Source organism: Mirounga leonina, unplaced genomic scaffold (genome assembly GCF_011800145.1).
Source record: "Mirounga leonina isolate KUSES-001 unplaced genomic scaffold, KU_Mleo_1.0 Mir_96, whole genome shotgun sequence".
Classification (NCBI taxonomy): Eukaryota; Metazoa; Chordata; class Mammalia; order Carnivora; family Phocidae; genus Mirounga; species Mirounga leonina.
Window position 1 is genome coordinate 9,194,181 of NW_023270871.1, and position 16,721 is coordinate 9,210,901.

The window sequence follows — 16,721 nt, forward strand, 5'->3', positions numbered from 1 at the left end:
TTTACTTATATTTACTTCTTTTACCTAAGAGATTTTGTTTTTGTTTTTTTGTTTTTTGGTATGTGGAACAAAGTTCACATTTTCATTCATTCTGAAAGAATTGTTTCTTGAGCCTGCATACAACTTTTAATGAACTGTCTGGTCCCCAGTGACATACAAATGCTTCCTTTGTTATATATGTCTCTATATACATTGGGGTGTTTGTTTCTGGGCTCAATATTTTGTTCCACAAATCTATTTGACTCTTTCTATGCTGGTATCATCTCAAATTACAGTGACTTTATAATCTATTTTAATATGCATATAAAGCAAAGACCCTTCTCAATTCCAACAGAGATTCTGAGTTACCATGTGAAGAAATTTGGGCAGGACCATGTTTTAAGGTAAAAATGTGGATACATGATGCTGGATATGGGACAGGCATGGTATTTGAGGGGAAACTATGGGTGAGAACAGTCACCAAACCCAGAAAATTCCTATCTGTCTGCCTGCCTATCTATCTATCTGAAGATAGACTGGATCATAGATCAGCCAGTCTAAATTATAGAGAAGATACAAAACATAATAAGGAATACACTAGAAAACACAGGGATGGCCAGCACCAGAAGGGTCAAAACATTTTTCAGTATAGTATGGGAAGCCTCGGGAAATTTTTCAGCAGGAAATGATAAAATCTGATTTGTGCTTTAAGAAGATTGATCAGGGAGAATTGTTGAGTAGTGGTTCTCAACTGAGGATGATTCTGTCACCCAGGGAATACTGTCGAATTTTTGGTTTTTATAACTGGAGGAAGTGCTATTTTTTTTAAAGATTTACTTATTTATTATTTGAGAGAGAGAGCGCGCATATGTGAGCAGGGGGAGGAGCAGAAGGAGAGGAAGAGAGAGAATCCCCAGCATACCTCATGCTGAGCATGGAGCCTTATGTGGGGCTCCATTTCAAGACCCTGAGATCATGACCTGAGCTGAAACCAAGAGTCTAACACTTAACCGACTGAGCCTCCAGGTGCCCCTGAAGGAAATGCTATTAATATCTAATGGGTAGAGGCTAGTGAAGCTGCTAAATGACCTCCAATTCACAGAGAAGCTCCTCCACAGCAAAGAATTATCTGGCCCAAACTGCCAGCCTTGGTGAGGTTGAGAAATCCTGGTGTGGAGAATGGATTGAACAATGACTAGGTAAAGAAGTCAGTTTAAAAGCTATTATAAATTTAAAGGAGGTGAAATGAAAACTGAAATAGCATAAAAGCATAAAGTATAAAACAAGAACAACAATAAATAATTTTGAGAAGAGAAGGTCTATAGAATGTAGCATATTGGATTTTTATGACATGGTAAAAGAAAAAGGAAGGTAGAATAATTCAGGGGGTTATGGAAAATTTAGAGAGATTCATGCAATTTAGGCTTTTCTTTTCAGGGGAGACTGATTAGGTGTAGGGATCTTTTCTGTTATTCTACAAGACCATAATCATCCTCTTTAGACATTGAATTGTGTCTACGCACATTGTGTGTACAAGAGCCAACCCAGCCCTCTCAGTGGAATATCAGTATTTAGGCAGCAGTCCTGTGATTCGGAGGCTGCTGCGGAGAGAATCCCAAGTGGAGGAATGTATCTTATACCATTACCTCCCTCTTCCTTATTCCCTCCAACCCTCCCAACCAGCCCCACCCACCATTACAACCCCAGCTACAACAGCTCAAGCCAGAAAGGTAGATTGACTGCGGCGATAAAATACACACATAAGTTAAGTAACAACATAAACAGTGTGTCAAACAAATGCTTAAAAAATAAGTGAAACTTGGAATATAAAATATAAAATATTTTTCAAGGTTACCTTGAAAAACACTATGATGGTAACAACATGCATGGTTCTAAACTATTCAAAGTACCAATTATTACATTAAATTTATCAATCTTTATTTTGATATTTATTTATTTACAAATTTATCAATTATTTATAGTTTTTTATAATTTATAATTGATATTTATCAATTTATTTACAAATTTATCAATTTATCAATCTTACATTCATATCTTTCTTCTCACCACTTGATAAATGATAACATGGAGGCAGAGAACATAGTGACTTGCCCAAGTTTACGAGTTTGTAAGTGGAAGATACATTGTTTTGAACCCAGTCTGGTTCTCAAGACCATACTATTAGCTACTACATGACACTACTCTTGATTTTATAAATCTATTATATTTATAATTTCAGGCAAAATATTAAGGCTGAAAGACTAACTGATCAGTTCATCTCTCACATGCAACCCTTATTTAATGTAGCAAAGTAACAACAGGCAAAGACGAGACCTAAAGAAGGAAAAACTAGGTCTGATAGGGTTTGGTGAAGGTCCAAGAATGTTTTCATTCCCAGGACATCATTTTTTTTTTTTTTTTATGTGGCTGTTCTCTTTTCATCTTTTAAAAAAAATGACTCATTTTATTTTAGTCTACATCAATAATAATAACATGAATGGGAGACTATATACTCCCATTGCTTTACCATATGATTACCAACTTACATTTAACTTGAATACTATTGAAAGTAAACAAATAAGTTACCTGTTAACTCTGATTTAATCTGGGTTTCTCTTGTCTTCATTTTAGGCAATGATTTACCAACAAATTGTTCCTTATAGATTTTTTTAAAAATTTTTTAAAGATTTTTTTTATTTATTTGACAGAGAGAGAAAGCACAAGCAGGGGGAGTGGCAGGCAGAGGGAGAAGCAGACTCCCCACTGAGCAAGGAGCCCGATATGGGACTCAATCCCAGGACCCTGGGATTATGACCCGAGCTGAAGGCAGACACTTAACTGACTGAGCCACCCATGGGCCCCTGACTATTTTTTTTTATTATTCAAAATGCTCACTCATTTAATTCATCACTTCACTGAGGCATCACTGAAATTAATTATTTTTTGAGGAAAACATATTGAGCCCAATTAACAGGAATATATATAAGTAAATTTAATTATTCCATCTGGGAACTCTCATATAGAAAAAAAAATTTACGTTTATATTCCAAGTTTAACTTATTTTTTAAGCATTTGTTTGACACACTGTTTATGTTGTTAGTTAATTTGGATCAGGGTGAAGGGCTATGGCAAAGAAAGAAAATAAATGTTTATTCTAGAGTATCCTAGACCTCCTGACTTAGGACATTAAAACTCAAACTAAGCCAGGTAGTATATTCTGCCACAGAAACAAAAGTTTCTTCAGTCCATTGTCTTTCCTATGAACTAAAATTTTGTTAATTTAGAAGGCCAAAATATTCCATTATTGAATACCTGAATGAATCTTCTTTATCATTTGAAATCAAATGCAAGTATGAATATGTTAAGTAGGCAAAATCTTAGCAAAACTGGAAATATAGATCTTGACTCAGAAATATATGCATCAACAGCTAAAATATCAAATTTCGACCAGTTACAATTTACTTCTTCAACCACCAAATAAACTTATCACTTACATCAGTTACAGCAATGCCAATCAGATAGAAAGATACATTAAGAAGTTCTCAAGACAAGGAATATAACTGAGCATAATCTTCCTGAAGTCACAAGAAATGTAGAATAACAGGTCACCAATTCCAAAGTGTAAGTTCACTTGAACATGCCATGGTCTTACTTTATCTGTCTATAAGAGAATGGAGTCAGGGTAAAAACTGTTGTTCTTCATCAATTTCACAGGGCTGAAGTATGGTAACAATGGATAGGTATTAAGAGCAAGCTTTCTACTGATTAGTGATTGAAACAGAATTACAATTGTTTTTAAGTATTCATTTGAGCATTTTTGGTCTTTGAAGTATGTCCCCTAGATTTATTGGATTTGTTTATTACAAACAGAAACATTTAAGGAACATCTTTGAGGCGGTCTTTATCTTAGTCGAATTAAACATTATTTGTGACTTTACAGATCATAGTAAAATAATAATGTCAGTAGGAAGACAAGGAGATCAACTCAATGAGGCCATCCTAAATTGAATTGCTCAGTAGAAATACAGTGCATGCAATTCCTAAGGGGACTCAGGGGAAGGACTGACAGTTATGTTGTGTGTAAATTCAAAATGCAGACAGCAAGGAAGAATATTTCTTAAAAAAATATATGATGTAAGGCGCCTGGGTGGCTCAGTTGGTTAAGCGACTGCCTTCGGCTCAGGTCATGATCCTGGAGTTCCTGGATCGAGTCCCACATCGGGCTCCCTGCTCGGCAGGGAGGCTGCTTCTCCCTCTGACCCTAACCCCTCTCATATGCTCTCTCTCATTCTCTCTCTCTCAAATAAATAAATAAAATCTTTAAATATGTATATATATATGATGTAGACTTTCCCCCCAGCATAAATATGCTTTGAAAGCAAACATTAAAGCCACTGTAGGCAAGAAGAAAAAGAGCCTACCAACACTGTGCTTTGATTTCATAACTTGTCAACCTTGTTCTAGAACATTAGCACTATATTTTTAAATATATTAGTAAGTAATGAATTATTTCCCTTCAAGTCACATGATAGAAGCTCTTGAATTCTCGAAATACATATTTGTATTCTTGATAGTATTATCTCCAAAAAATTTAAATGCCATGGTTTCTAGAAATAACACTTAAAAAAATACAATTATATATATTTTTCAGTTGGAGAAATGTACTTATTTTTCTTATTTGTACAGTTTTGATCTGCTTACAAACATTTGCACCTCTGGGGCGCCTGGGTGGCTCAGTTGGTTAAGCGACTGCCTTTGGCTCAGGTCATGATCCTGGAGTCCCTGGATCGAGTCCCGCATTGGGCTCCCTGCTCAGCAGGGAGCCTGCTTCTGCCTCTGACCCTCCCCCCTCTCATGTGCTCTCTCTCTCTCATTCTCTCTGTCTCAAATAAATAAATAAATAAAATTTTAAAAATAAATAAATAAATAAATAAAACATTTGCACCTCTGACATCAATCCTTTTGCCTTATAGAAGAGTTCAAATAGTTTTCAGCAATAAAATATAGAATTACTGCATAAGAAGATTACTGTTGCCATAAAAAGAATGATGTTTGGTCATTTTAAGTTCTAGACTTGTTCCCTGGTCAATTAATCCCTCAAATTCTAAGTGTATGTTTTCTTGCTTCAGTAATGATGATAAAATACAAAATCAGCATTAAGTAGATTTATAAATTAAAATTTAATGATGCTTGAGATCACAGATATTTTTTCTCGTATTTCTTTTAACATTGGTTGCATTATTTTAAAATAAAAATTAAACATAGGGTGCTTGAGTGGCTCACTCGGTGAAGCGTCCTACTCTTGATTTTGGCTTGGGTCATGATCTTATGGTTGTGAGATAGAGCCCCACATGGGGCTCTGTGCTGCTTAAGATTCTCTTTCTTCCCCTCACTGTTTTCCCCTCCCCCACTTGCACTCCCTCTCTAAAACAAAGTAATAAATAAATAAATAAGACAAAATAAAAATTAAGCATATCAATAAGTTATTTTTTAATTTGGTGGGACTGTTAGCCCAATTTTTTAGACTAAGGGTTCATTAATACTTCTTATAGAAAGGCCCCAGATCAGATATTTCAAGATTTTAAGTGTGATTTTTCTATAATTAGTGCTTTGACCAAATATTTTTATTGCTTGTTTGGACAAGTAAATATAAACAAATATATCTTACATATTTTTGCATGTATAAATATCAGTAAACGTATTTTATATATATGCATAAATATGAAGGAACAATGGAAGAGATTAGCATACACTGAGTACTTTACTTCTTGCAAGGTGCTGTTATATCAACTCATTGTTCTTCATAAAATTCTTGAAATCTGATATTGTTCTTACAAGTAAGGAATGCAAAGCTTAGAAAAATTAAGAAACTCGCTCAAAGTCACACACTTGTCAGTGCCAAAGCTGAAATTCAATCATAGGTCTGTCTGAACTACAGTATAAACCGTCTCCATTCTGAAGGTCATAGCCACATCTTTCCTAACCATTAATATAAGTAAAATTCATAATTCTAATGCAGAATTTTCAAGCATTTTAAGAACATAACCATAGCACAGAAATTCTCTAAAATATATGTTTTCATCTCAACTAGCAAAAGGGAACCTCTACTACACCTTAAGGGAATTTAGAGGAAAAATTATCTCAGGTTTTCATCAGAGAAAACCTCTGAGGGAAAATCCCCTCGAGGGTTTGAGGTCAGTAAAGATATTTGGGTCATATAGTCGTACTTCACTTTAATAATTTCCTATTGGCCAAGAACGCTCAAAGGGTTCTCTTCCTTTCCTCCTATCCCCAAAGCCTGGAATGGAGTAAACTATCCTGGTATCTAAATAGGAAAAGTCTTCTGGAAGGAGGTCCTTGCCTGAGGCTTAATCCTCCAGAATGTGGAAGATGCACATGAGGCAGAGAGGCAGGTTCCATCTGAACCACTACACGATGCTGTGTGCGTTCACTGACACCTGGCCAAAGTAACATAAGGAGTGATGTCATTTCTCCTCAGTGCTATTATTTAATCTGCACTTAAATTCATGTATGGGTTTTAGGAAAGCAACTCTGCACCGATGATTTTCAAATTAGTAGATCATCTCTTTCGGTGGCATTCTCAAGTAGTTTAACTCTGCTAATTAGAGGTTTTAGCATGTTGGTAGTGTTAAAAACTGCTAAAATTAAAGCGAAATTGAAGTAAAACAAAGAACTGTAATCCTTTTTTGCTAGGCTCAAACTTCTGCTCTTAATAAGGAAAGCAGCCACCTGGGGCATAAAAGAAGCAGGAGTTAAGAAGTTTTTCAGCTTGAGTATAGCCCTTGGGTGGTTGGTGTTAATAATTAGAACATAAGGGGTGCCTGGGTGGCCTGGTTGATTAAGCATCTGACTCTTGGTTTTGGCTCAGGTCCTGATCTCAGGGTGGTGAGATTCAGTGCTGCAACGGGCTCCGCACTCAGCGCGGTCTCCTTGAGACTCTCTCTCCCTCTTCCCTCTGCCCCTCCCCCCCACTCTCTTTCTCTCTCTAAAATAAATAAACAAATAAATCTTTTAAAAAATAATTAGAACAGGGCACCTGGGTGGCTCAGTTGGTTAAGTGACTGCCTTCGCCTCAGATCATGATCCTGGAGTCCCAGGATCAAGTCCTGCATCGGGCTCCCTGCTCAGCAGGGAGTCTGCTTCTCCCTCTGACCCTCCTCCCTCTCATGCTCTCTCTCTCATTCTCTCTTTCTCAAATAAATAAATAAAATCTTTAAAAAAATAATTAGAACATAAATTATTACAGATGCAATTTTTGGTTTATATAAATGTTTACTACCATATGAAACATGGCATTGGGTTTTTCATCCTAGATAATCTGCATATATGTCAGTTGTATGACAGATGGTGTAATGTATAAAGAATATGTACTTCTTATGAAGATTAAATGAAAGGCATTATATATAAAAGGCTGATACAAAAAGTGGCTGTATATAAAAGGGCTGATACATAATACGGTGTTTGGGTGTTTTCTATCCAGCTTAGTTCTCTGCATGAGGGTCTAAGTTTATTAAAGTGTGTGTACATGTGTGTGTTTTCATTTAACAACTTGTTTATAGCACTTTCTACTGCCAGGTACAATTCTAATCTCTTTACAAACATATACATCATGAAGAATTTTATTAAAATCTGATGTTCAGAGATCAGCATAACTAAACTATAGAGAATTTTAAACCATATAGAAAAGAAATGTATAAGCTGACAAGAAACTTACTTAGTAATTGGTTATTGATGTTGAAGTTAAAACTAGCTTTTGCATTATTCCAAAAGTGAAGCTCTCACTTGTAACAGATTCTGAAATCCCACCTTAGTAATGGTAGAATGTTCCCTTAACATTTAACATATCCATGTAGTGGCATGATGGTATGATAAATTTCTGGGGGTTTTTTTCTACCTTGATTTGCTACAGGGCTCGGCCACCAGAGTTAAGAAGGAATAGTGAAATAAAATAAAAGAGTTGACCCATTAAACAATTTTTTCCCTATGGTAGACTGACTTATATTCATAGACTCATAAAAAGTTGGAATTGTATGAAATCTGGGCAAAACTTTAGGCTATCTTTTTTATGGGCAAATGGAGTTTAAGAATATCCCCAATTTCATGATTAAAATAACCAACTAACTAAATACACACACAAATAAGTGTATTCAGATATCCAACTCTATTTTAATCTAATATGCAAGGAACAATACATTTCAAAGTCAGAAAATATTGTTACTTGCCCATGGTCTCATCTGGTTTGCCTAAGGATTGAAAAACAAAAAAGCCCTCATGTCTTTACATGCTTGCAAGTATTGCTTCCATTAGCTTGGCATTGTCACTATAATAATTGAAATATCACTACCAACAAAAACATTGAGTATGGTTTATATAGATCTCTTACAATAAGAATCTAATTTGACCTGGTGATTATCACAGCAACCTTATGGTAGCTAGAACAGCCTTTATTATCTTCATTTTACTGAGGAGGATGAAATTCAGAGTTTCATTAACTTGCCTACGGCCTCAGGATAAGAAGTAGTATCTTCCCATTGGGTCTCTGACCTTCCAAATACAGACACAGTACAACTGTAATTTAAGCTGTAATTGCTTAATAATTGCTATCCTGTACTCTGCTTACATATGGGTATTTAAGAGGAAAAAAAATCAACCATGGCTTGGGGTTAAACCATCTCCATTTTGAAAGTGATACTACAAGTCAAATTATGATTACATTCTACCTGGGTAAAATGATGAGGGTATCCACTATGATCTGTATTACCCAACATTACTATGGAGTTACCTATTTCAGAAAAATGCATGCTTATGAGGTCAGTGGCTAATTAAAATGTATAGAAAACTATTTCCCTATGCTAAAGTTATTTCAATCACAAGTTTAAAAGATAAACGATACCGGTTAAAATTACCCTGTTAGTTTAGAGAGATACTTTCTTTTTTTAAGCCAAAGACCTTTATTCTCTCACTGTTTTGTAGCCTAAAACTTTGATATCAAAGTCAGCTGGACTTCCTTTGATTCTTCCAACTTCTGGTGGAGGCTGTAATTATTGGCATTCCTGGGTTTACGGCTACATCACTCCAATCTCTGCCTCTGTTGTAACACGATGTTTTCCTCTTCTTGTAAGGACAACAGTCATGCTGGATTAAGGTCCCTCTAATGACCTCATCTTAACTTGATTACATCTGCAAAGATCCTATTTACAAATAAGGTCACATTGGCAGATGCTTGGGCGTTATAACTTCAACATATCTTTTTGGGAGGCACAATTCAACCAATAAAAATAGCTTTGCTCCAAATCAGAAGAGGTCAGTCTAAGTGTGGGGAGTGTAAGTTTATGTGGCAGTCACAGAACATAGAACCTGCAGCTTCAATCACAGTCCCATTGGTGTGTGTTTGTAGTAGGTCCAGCTTGGACTTCCCAAGTTAAAAAAAAAAAGAAAAAGAAAGAAAGAAGAAAGGAAGGAAGAGAGAGAGAAAGAAAGAAAGAGAAAGAAAAAGAAAGAAAGAAAGAAAGAAAGAAAGAAAGAGAAGAAAAATGCTTTTAAATTTATCTTCTTATTTTTTTTTTAATTTATTTGAGAGAGAGCGAGAGCATGAGTGGGGTGAAGGGCAGAGGGAGAAGCAGACTCCCTGCTCAGCAGGGAGCCCGATGTGGGGCTTGATCCCAGGACTCCAGGATCATAACTGGAGCCGAAGGCAGATGCTTAACCAACTAAGCCACCCAGGTGCCCCAAATTCATCTTCTTATTTACAGCAAAATAGTAACGACACAAGTCACAACAGCACATGTTACTTAATTCTAAAGGCATGACCTTAAATTGCAGACAAACAAAGCCTTAAATTATAAGTAATGCTAGAACTTGGTGTATTGATTATGCAATCTAACAGGATAAGCCTAGGAAATCCTCCGCTGTATAAAAAGCAGAAAGATTGAGCACTTACAGTTATTTTTAGAAGCCTAACTCCAACTTAAAGCTCTTATCCTATGATGTGTACTCAGTGTATTCTTAGTATGTAAGGCTTCTGTGTCAGAGTTACTGCTTTGAGAGAATATTCTGCTTTGACTCCCTAAGTCCATATAAGCCTTATACAAATGTAGGTTTTATAAGGTGTGGACTCCCTGACCTCATGTACAACTTCACAGAAAATTCAAATACCAAATAGCACTTAACAGAGGCAAAAAGCAACTTCTTGATCAATAGAATCAAACCAAATACACTTATTACTAGTATTTAGAAAGGTTAAATCCCTGGAGTCTCAGTTGTCTCTGATAAATCAATTCTCCATTCACATTACATTTGAGTGTGAGTGTGTGTGTGTGTGTATGTGTGTGTGTGAAATGAGAGAGAGGGAGGGATAGCACAGAAATTGATTGATTGATTTTCAAGGCTTAGACTATCTTGTTTCTGCCTTATCTCTGAATTCAGATATAGATTGGCTTGGAAATCCATAAGCAAACAAACTATAAAACAGAAAGAAAAAAATTGAAACAATGTTTATTTTTTCTTATTTTCTCTTCTTCTAGCTTTTGATTCTACCAGCTTAGAGGAAGACTAGGAAAATGGTGATTCAGACATAATTCCCATTTCTGATGAGCTCATTTTAATTCTTTAAAGTCAGAATAAAAATATATGGACAGCTGTCCCATATTTAACCATGATATTACTATCCAAAGAACATATTAATGTGAAGCAGGTTCCCTTTGAACTTTAGTGGATTCCATTTGAAACCATGCTAATGAGCATATTCTAGCTATTTACTTATGGCATTGAGAGGAAATATAGTTTACTTTTAGAAAAGCAATTTTTAGTCTGTTTATGCATGATAAAAAAATATGAGCATAAAAAGGCAAATGCTACCCAAACTGGAGTATCCCTGAATACTTTGGTAGAATTCTTATTTTCAGTTATAATATTACCTAATGCCAACACCTCATACAGTTCTGACCACTTTGGTTGTGAAGCATAATAATTAGTAATTCCTGCGAAGAGCACAATGCTTAGTACAATTCCTGTAGAAGACTGACCTATAATATCTTACTCAGGCAAAATGCTAAATTTTCCACAAACTGATAGACTATAAAGCACATCTCCACATTGTATAGATGTCTTCTTAACTTCCTCTGATGTGGAAGGAAACAACTATGGCTTACTGGCAAAGCAAGAGAATGTCTTAACAATTAACAGCATGCATTTCATGGTCAGTAGGGACTGCTCAGAGAGAAGAGGTAAACCTTCAAAGCTTAATGATTTCTCTTGTGCATCACTTCCATGACTCATGCCAGATTTTCCCCAGCTAGTTCTAAAATGATTAATCTGCTCCAATGAGTCAATAGTCTTCCATCTTCACGTTTCCTTAGGCACTGGTGACAAAAATTAACAAAATCTTCTATTGTTGTTTTTTTTTTTTTAAAGATTTTATTTATTTCTTTGAGAGAGAGAGAGAGAATGAGAGACAGAGAGCATGAGAGGGAGGAGGGTCAGAGGGAGAAGCAGACTCCCTGCCAAGCAGGGAGCCCGATGCGGGACTCGATCCCGGGACTCCAGGATCATGACCTGAGCTGAAGGCAGTCGCTTAACCAACTGAGCCACCCAGGCACCCCAAAATCTTCTATTGTATTCACGTATGGGTATATGTGTATTTCTACCCCTGGCTTGCCTAGAAAAGGTGTAGCATAGCAGTCTCCCTAGTGTACAATCTGTGTGCTGTCCCTGGTAGCATTGTGATACCAGCTTCTCTGGACAGTGGAGAGGGAAGCAGCAGTAAGCCTCAGTAAGACAACTTTGATCACACTGTAGATGCGGTTTGGGAAAAGAGTACCCAATTTTCCAATCAGAATCTAGACAAAGAATGGCGTACTCAAAAACTGCTCCCATATCTTTTTCTAAGAGGCTAGAAATACCTTGAGTCCTTCTGTTTTAGGTAAGGAAGTCAATGTCACAATTTCTGGAAGGTTATGATTTAAATGCCTGCACATTACTTCTACGTCATTATTCAAATATCCTCTTGCCATGACCTACAGGTTCCTTGGCTGGCCCCAAAGGTTTCAGGACTGACTCCCAAGACACTAGAATTGTATAAGCATAGACTAGCACAGCGTGAACAGAGCATGAAGAGCATCCCAAAACAAATTCTTTAGAGAAGGATAAGGCTTGAATGCCATAAATTAAAGGCAAATATGAGGGATCAGATCTTTCAAATGAGAGAAGATAGATGGGAGTAAATGTGTATCAGGTATACATAAGATGGGGTTTAAGCAGATTTCCGTTGCTTTGATATGTCCAGGGCTTAGCTTTGGCTATCACTGGAAGTATATTATGTGGTTAAAATAGAATCATTCAAAGGTTCTTTTTATCTTCTATTCTGTTATAGTGAGGTGGCATGCTTGGTTAGTGGGGAGTCAATCTAGAAAGCTGGCAAAAGATGAAAAATCAGATATATATGTTTCCATATGAGGTATAGTGAGGGCTACAGCAACTTCAAATAGAAAATGAGTAACACACAAGAGATTAGATCCTAGAGCATTTATCATTTATGATGAAGGTAGAATCCAAGCAAGGGGATAGGGGCAGTATTAAAACTTATCAAACTCAACACCCGAAGAACAAATAATCCAATCAAGAAATGGGCAGAAGACATGAACAAACATTTTTCCAAAAAAGACAACCAAATGGCCCATAGACGCATGAAAAAGTGCTCAACATCACTCGGCATCAGGGAAGTACAAATCAAAACCCCAATGAGATATCACCTCACACCAGTCAGAATGGCTAAAATTAACAAGTCAGGAAACGATAGATGTTGGTAAGGAAGCGGAGAAAGGGTAGCCCTCCTACACTGTTGTTGGGAATGCAAGCTGGTGCAGCCACTCTGGAAAAACAGTATGGAGGTTCCTCAAAAAGATGAAAATAGAGCTACCCTATGACCCAGCAACTGTACTACTGGGTATTTACCCCAAAGATACAAATGTAGCCATCGAAAGGGGTACATGCACCCCAATGTTTATAGCAGCAATGTCCACAATAGCCAAATTATGGAAAGAGCCAAGATGTCCATCGACAGATGAATGGATAAAGAAGATATGGTATATACATACAATGGAATATTATGCAGCCATCAAAAAACCGGAATCTTGCCATTTGCAATGACGTGGATGGAACTAGAGGGTATTATGCTAAGCGAAATAAGTCAATCAGAGAAAGACAAGTATCATATGATCTCACTGATACGAGGAATTCTTAATCTCAGGAAACAAACTGAGGGTTGCTGGAGTGGTGGGGGGTGGGAGGGATGGGGTGGTTGGGTGATAGACATTGGGGAGGGTATGTGCTATGGTGAGTGCTGTGAATTGTGTGAGACTGATGAATCACAGACCTGTACCTCTGAAACAAATAATACATCATATGTTAAAAAAAAAAAAAAAAGGAAGATAGTAAGAAGGGAAAAATGAAGTGGGGGAAATCAGAGGGGGAGACTAACCATGAGAGACTATGGACTCTGAGAAACAAACTGAGGGTTCTAGAGGGGATGGGGGTGGGAGGATGGGTTAGCCTGGTGATGAGTATTAAGGAGGGTATGTACTGCATGGAGCACTGGGTGTTATACACAAACAATGAATCATGGAACACTACATCAAAAACTAATGATGTAATGTATGGTGACTAACATAACATAATAAAATAAAATTTTAAAAAATTCACCAAAATGCTAAAAATATTATGTAACTTAATAAGGTAATTGGCCTAAAGAGGAATAAATATAAATGCATAGAACAAAAGTGTTTAACCTTCACTCCGTTTAGCTTTTTCCAGTTTTCAGGCATAGTTTAATTTGCATCTTATATATCTATATAAATACTATGCCTTTTTTTGGCACTTGGGCAAATGACTTAAATAAACTCTATGCATTAGTATCCTCGCCTATAGAATAGATATGCTAATAAAACTATTAACCTCATACTTAAGAAACACTTAGAATAGCAACTGGCACAGAGTAAATGCTATATAGATACTTGTCAAATAAAATAAATAATAAGTGTCTGTGAGATAGCTAAATTCTCAAAAATTATCTATTATAAAAGGCATGGGGGGAGCCTGTGTGGCACATTCTATTAGGTGCCCAACTCTTGGTTTTGGCTTAGATCATGATTTCAGGGTTATGAGATCGAGCCGCATGGAGTCGGGCTCCATGCTCAGCTAGGAGTTGGCTTAGAGTTTCTCTCTCCCTTACCCTCTACCTTCCCATTCTTTCTCTCTCTCTCAAATAAATAAATAATTTTAAAAAACGCCTGAGTATTGAAAGACAATGGTAGAATTAAGACATTCTGTGTCATGTAGAAAAATGTCTTTGGCTTTCCAGAAATTTTTGTGTGGTTTTCTAATTGTGCCTGTATTTTCAAATAATGATTCAAAAGAAGATACAGAATTTAGGTAAGCATACTTTATTTTGCATTAATGCAGTAATTATCAGCAAGATGAAAAACATGGCATAGTATAAAGAATGTGAAATATTCTTTAAGGAAAGCATATCTACTATATATAGCAACGTTCTTATATATGTTTATATAAAAAATTTTATAATGCCATTTACTTTACCCAGATAGCCAGTGTAAGATGTTGGATGTTGGTATAACAGATAAAAAAGATAGACTTTAATATGATAAGAAATAAAATATTGTCATTACCATTATATATTTCCTTGACTAATAACTTTGCTTGTCCTTTCACTTTATGGAGTACCCTAAGGTATATTTCTTATCAGATTATATAAACCATGACTTTGGACAATAAACTAAATTCAGAAAATCTGAAAAAAAAAATCAGGAAGAAAAAAATAAAATCTTTTAATTTTAGGTATGTCTATAAATTTACTTGACATCAACACTCTTGAAATATAGGGTAGCTTTACTGGAAAAGGTAAAATATATTACATTATTAGTAAGCCAATAGGTGCCATTAAAGTATAAATGACAGTATTACTGTTATTATTATTAGTCAGTGCTACACAATGATAATGGCATGGTTGTCTGAGAATCCTAAGATATTCATATTTGATTCTTATTATATATTTTCTCCAAAGTTTGTAAGCTACACCATGTAGGAGCAAATTTCATAAGTAAAATGGGTGGGTGTTTTCGACAAAGTTTAGGTAGAGAAATATTAGAGGTAGAAAAAAAAGGAGAAGACGATTTAGTATTTAGATGGTAATATAATCATAGGAGTAAGAAGGGGCAGGAAAATTGGGTTAAAGTAGTGATCTTGATGGCATTACCCATATAGGAATAAAACATTATTTTACACACACTAAGACATTTTAAAAGACAAATTAGGTAGTGAACTAAGGCATTTTCAAAGGCAATAATCTACCCTCTAGAATAAATCTTAATAAAATAGATTCAGGGAAAGTTCTCTCTTTCAGGAAGCTAATGACCCAAAACATCCCTATGAACATAGAATACAAGGGATTAAAGCTAAACCGAAAAGGATTAAAGTATCTCAAAGCCCAACACGTTGTCTTCAAAATTTAAGAGAAATAACTGAGCTTTGTAGTATATTGTTAATAAAATGGACCATTTGAAAAGTAAAGAAGTTCAAGAAAACAAACCTTCAAACCCAACAACCATTGTTATCCCATCAAAGTACAAATCTAAAGGCATCACATGGGTTCTGATGCCATTCACTAGACTGAGATAGGTGTTTTTTAAATATATTCTTATCCACTGTTGAGTGAGCTATGACCAGTCTCACTCCAATGAAGAATTTAGTTATCTGTTAATCTCGTCGCCCTCTTCTATGCTGCTCCTTCACATAAAACAAGCCACAAACCCCAAACAAATCTAGTTTACCTTCAATTATTTAGGTGAACAGAGTTGAGTATGATTCATCAAAATAAAACAGACCACTCTCCTGACCTCTAATCCTAACTGTCTACTAGGATGTCCCCTACTCGGCTTTAAACTGATGTGCCAAACTCTGTGTCCAAACTAAATTCATCTAACCGGAATTTACCATCAATAAGCCCTATTGTCCCTGAACCCCCCCCATCTCAGTTGGTATCACTTAACTGATTCCATGTCATACTTTCCCTTCCCTCCACTGTGAGACCCCAAAGCATCCAGGCAGAAGAGCATCTAAGCAGTATCTGCTTCTACTTTACCCCCTAAATAGTTCTCAGGTTAGCAGTCTTGCAAGTACCTGTTTATCACAAAACAACCAACAAATGTACACAAAGAACAACTATTGAAAAGAATCCTTCTATTGTCTCCCCTTCCCTGCCCAGTATTTCCCTTTAGGACATCTCACAGTGTGTTAAAAAGAAAACCAAAGACCCAAAATGGTGTCATTTAGGCCAAGTTCTCAAATCTGGGCTCAATACCTAGTTTAACTGCAGTTTCAGTCTCCCCCAGAAATGCAGTCTTAATCAGTCAGGAATATTCTGATAGGCTCCAATGAGTCTGGCAGGGGCGCTCTCCAGCCCTCAAAGGTAGAGGGAGTAATTTGCATGATAAGATCCCCTCCACTTCACCTCAGGGAAAGCAAAGTTGTCTGTAACAATCCTTTTCTTTTGCTAATCGCTTTCTTGCCCCACCCTCTTTCCAGTAAAAATCTTCCATTCTGTACAACTCCTTAGAGTTCCCCTCTACTTGTAGATGGGATGCTGCCGATTTGTGAATCCTTTAATAAAGCCAATTTGATCTTCAAATTCACTCATTTGAATTTTGTGT

At 36.2% G+C, this 16,721-nt stretch overlaps 1 protein-coding gene across 1 annotated transcript in view; it reads right to left on the bottom strand.

The window, feature by feature from the left end:
• The window catches only part of LOC118006383 (potassium/sodium hyperpolarization-activated cyclic nucleotide-gated channel 1-like), a 359,980-nt gene that overhangs the window by 123,578 nt on the left and 219,681 nt on the right, over nucleotides 1–16,721 (bottom strand). The window lies entirely within an intron of this gene.